Here is a 4,530-nt window from a genome sequence, read left to right as displayed (position 1 = left end):
TAAGGTCAAAGGAAAAAAATAAATTCTATCCTATGACTATAAGCTGAAGCTCCAAGAGGTAGGACTTATACCTGTCGAAGTGACAATGATGCCTCGGGAAGGACAAGAAAGTTGAGGTTCAGCTACGAAATTGGAAATGCTCCAAACAAAAGGACTTACACCCCGTCTAGGTCGGGGAGCCTTCTCCCTAGGCGCACTAGACAACCACCTATAAAAGGTATGTTAGGCCAGTCAGGTTGAAGAAGCACGGGGCCTCCTCCTTGAGACATTCAAATATGAATGCCGTTATCTAGAGCAGTTATCTAGAGCGGTCCTAGGCCCTATTAATTGCCCTATTAATTTATGCAGGAAAGTAAATGTTGAAATTTTTAAATCCTAAATATTTTAATCATAAATTTTAATTATCTTGAATATTTTATTTAGGCTTTTTATGATAGAAAGAAATAAAATTTTAAGGTCCTTAATGAGTGATCCCGATATTTTTTATACATAAGGATTTATTAAGTTGACACAACTACTTGAAGATTTTAATCCCCAGTAATAGCACAAAAAATTTGATCTCAAGCAAAGTAAGATTTCAATTATATTTATAGGGATTCTACGCAAGTATACATATCGTTATCAAGTAATATAGAGCTTTATGATTAAGCCTCGAATATCGATCCCATGGAGATCGAGGTTAATCACGTCGACTTTCAAAAGAAATTCTAATCTAGAATAATATGCCCTAGCTTGGAAGGTCGATAAATGTTTGGTTTTGATTATATCCTACAATTATCACTACAATACTACTTCTGATCATAAACTAAAATACTTAGTGAAAATCAGAAAATGAGGTTTAATATATTAAAATTACTCTTCCTCATGCAATGAAATTAGTGACGTGTAAAAGTAAAACAAGTAGTGAGAGATATTGTGACAAATAGGAGCAATTATATTTTTTACCCTTAATAGAGATGTTATAAAGAACATTGGTTAATCTAAAGTTTGAATAGTTATGAAGACGGGCTAGGCAAAGAAGATATTAGCTCTCACTCTAGAGTTCTCTCTTATCCCTCCACCTGGAGGCTAACATCTCGCATCAAAACCTAAAATAATAGACCAAATTAGGGGGCTTTAGTCTGTAACTCTAAATTTCTCTAATTCTACACCCATTAAAGATTATTTCCCTATTTATTTTCACTCAACCATATGGACACATTTTTATCCATACAATATCATGTGACTCTACCACAGTTAATTAAGACAACACCATCCCAGAATGTTCTCACAACAGATTTTAACATGCAAGTTGATCAAGTTTACATGTAAATGAAGAAAAAAGTAAAATCATCACAATATATTCTCACTCTACACAATTTTATATCCTACACATGCATATTAATTCATTACAAGAGGGAAGAGTAAAGAAAACTACTCACTACATATGGAGAAACAACAAGAACTTTTTATTGAACAAGACTTTGAAATCATACAAACAAAGTACTAGATTCAAATCAAAATACAATAAAAATATTTATCTTAGATCGAAATCAAACTCTCATTGTATAGCAAAAGTAATCTCCTTACAATCCTCTCTAAGAACAAAGTAAAAAGAAGAACAAAGTAAAAAGACAAAGTAAAAAGAAAAGAAGAAATCTCTCTCTCTCTTTCTCTCTCACCTTATCGCCCCACTTGGGGCTCACACCTAAGCCTTCTTCTCCTCTTCTAATTGATTCCAAAGTCCAAGATTTACTTTAAAAACATTTCCAAAGCTTTTTAATAATTTTCCAAGAGATGCATAAGTGTTTCTTCAAAAGTGTTCATATTCATTGAATCTTCTAAATGGTGTCTGAAGTACCTCTTCAAAACTACTTATAACCACCCCAAATTATTCTAGAAAATTGTCACCTGCACCTAAGCACCGTTTTTTGGGTGCTTAAGCGCCCCCCTCTCTCTCTGGTGGCGCCTAAGCGCCATATTTGGGTGCTTAAGCACCGGGCACAGGCACCTAAGTGCCTGGTTTCGGTCCCCATGGCTCCGGTGTGCCCCGATTTGAGTCGATTTGCTCTGATTTGCTCCATTTTGATCCATTTTTGTTCCTCTTGCTCCAATCACTTCAAATTCTTCAATTTGATGTACCTACAACCAAAAACACAGAAAAACATACTTTTAAAGTGTAATATCATTTATAAAATAAAGTATGAAAAATAATACATTTTTAGGCGTATCAATGAGCCTAAATTATATCGTAAAAACTCATATCACAGAAAAAAATAAGGAAAACACATACAAGTGCGGACATACAATATGATGCAAAAAATAAAGTAAGTCAAATCAAGATAATAAACAGACCGGTGTCGCTGGGTCAGCAACATATCCCAAAAAAGAAAAAGGAGGTCGGACTCCGCATATACATGTCCAGTCCCAATTCCATACATCAATATAAAATGCAGAATTAAGATAAGGGGCACGAGCATCTGCTCCTGATCCCCTCCATGTGGTTCCCGCGTCAAATGCATCAGAACCCGTATCATATCTTATTTCTGCTCAAGTCTCTCCTAGAGTCTAAAAAGTGCATAGGAAAAAAAGACTCAATTCTGCATGAAAACTAGTGTTAACGGGAAAACTCACATGCAAATGACGTATCATAAGTCATGTTTTAAAAGTGGAGGAGCTAATAGCACCTGCAAGCAAAAAGAGTTAGAAATCATTACTTGCTCCCTCATAGCGATATCTGTGTGTGTGCATATAAATATGCATGACCCCTACAGAAAAGTGTCCTAACACACTACCACACACATGCAGCATGCAGTGACACCACAAGCACAATGCAAAAGAAAGATTTCTGGCTAGGACAACCAATTCAGCAGAGAACAATAGTCAGACATCAAAAAGTCTACCTAAGTACCTGCACCCTAAATCCTAGCCTAGCACACCATCTAACAAAAAATGCGTCAACTTAATATCTAAGTGCGGGGTAAGTCTGGTATAGTATGACTTTGGTAGGGTCGTCATACCAGTCACATCCTAAAGATCTGAAGGATCTAAAGGGTGTCACAAAGAGCGGTGACACAAGTTAGATCTATTAGATCTTTAGCATAGTCGTACTCGTGTCAATCCCGATGACTTAACTCACATTGCTCACCGGGATCAACCCAGGAAACAATGCTCGTTAAGGCACCGCGACCGACACAGGGTCACTCTCCTAACGAGTCTGGCTCGCTACCCATGCAAACATGCAAATGCTAGTGCAAACGGTCATGTGACAAAAGCGATGAATGTACCATGAAGCAGTGCCTTAGAAAAAGATGGGCATGCCGTGGAGGCAGCAACCCAAACAAATGGGTGTACTGTAGCGACAGTGACCCGAGGGGTGGGCGTGTCGAGAAGGCTGCAGCCCGAAGAAGGTGTGTCAAGGTGGTAGTGACCGAAATGGATGCGTGTGTCGTGACGGCAGTGGCCCGAAAAAGGTATGTCGAGGCGGCAGTGAACAAAAGAGATGGGCGTGTCGTAGCGGCAATGGCTCGAAGAAGGTGTGCTACTGCTGAGGTGGCTGTGACCAAAAAGGACGGGTGTGTCGTAGCGGTGGTGGCCCAAAGAAGTGCAACACAAGCAAATGATAATGATCATGCAAGCTAATACATAAAATATGCAACATGCAAGCAAACACGCATGTAATATAATGCAAAAGCAAACAAACATGCAAGTAATCGATCAACCGGACTGTTCAAACCAAAGTGATCAGTCTACCGGACTGGAGCAGTCGGTCGAACCAAAGTGAGACGCTCATCGAGTCGGAGCGGTCGATCAAAGCGAAGTGAAATGCTCGTCTGGCCGGGGTGGCCGATCGGAACGAAGGAAGATGCTAGTCGGGCCGAGGAGGCCGATCAGAGCAAAGTGAGAGGCTCACTGGGCCGGGGCGGCCGATCGAAGCTAAGTGAAATACTCACTCGGCTGGGGCAACAAATCGAAGCAAAGTGAGATGCTCGTCGGGTCAGGGCGGCCGGTAGCAGCGAAGTGAAAGTGCTTGTGTGCTCCATGCAAAAATGTAATGCAATCCAAAGTAAGAAAACATGCAGGTAACCAACCAGGCTCGCTCATACTAACGACCTCACATGGGAGACTTAAGGTTTAGACCTTTGGATGTGTGGCACTGCCGTTTTTTTCTTTGGTGAGGAAATGTGAGGAATTTCTCCCCGTATCTCTGAGGGGGAAACTATCCACGACGTCGTGAAATATGATAGCTACAAAGCTTTTCATATTTTGCGAACTTCTCTAGACTTTGAAAAGCGAGCCAACTACAAAGCTTCTCTCGCTTTGCAAAGTTTGACCTCCCAACTTCTCCAAGTAAAGCTGAGGAATCCAAAGGGGAGTGAGGGACTCTAACCCATCAGAACTTGTGCTAAGGCTCACAACAATAGGAGACACTCAGCTCTACGGAGAGTGTTTGACTTAACTCACATTGCTCACCGGGATCAACCCAGGAAACAATGCTCGTTAAGGCACCGCGACCGACACAGGGTCACTCTCCTAACGAGTCTGGCTCGC

The sequence above is a fragment of the Phalaenopsis equestris genome, unplaced genomic scaffold (genome assembly GCF_001263595.1).
Source record: "Phalaenopsis equestris unplaced genomic scaffold, ASM126359v1 Scaffold000276, whole genome shotgun sequence".
Taxonomy (NCBI): Eukaryota; Viridiplantae; Streptophyta; class Magnoliopsida; order Asparagales; family Orchidaceae; genus Phalaenopsis; species Phalaenopsis equestris.
This window is presented reverse-complemented; position numbering follows the sequence as displayed.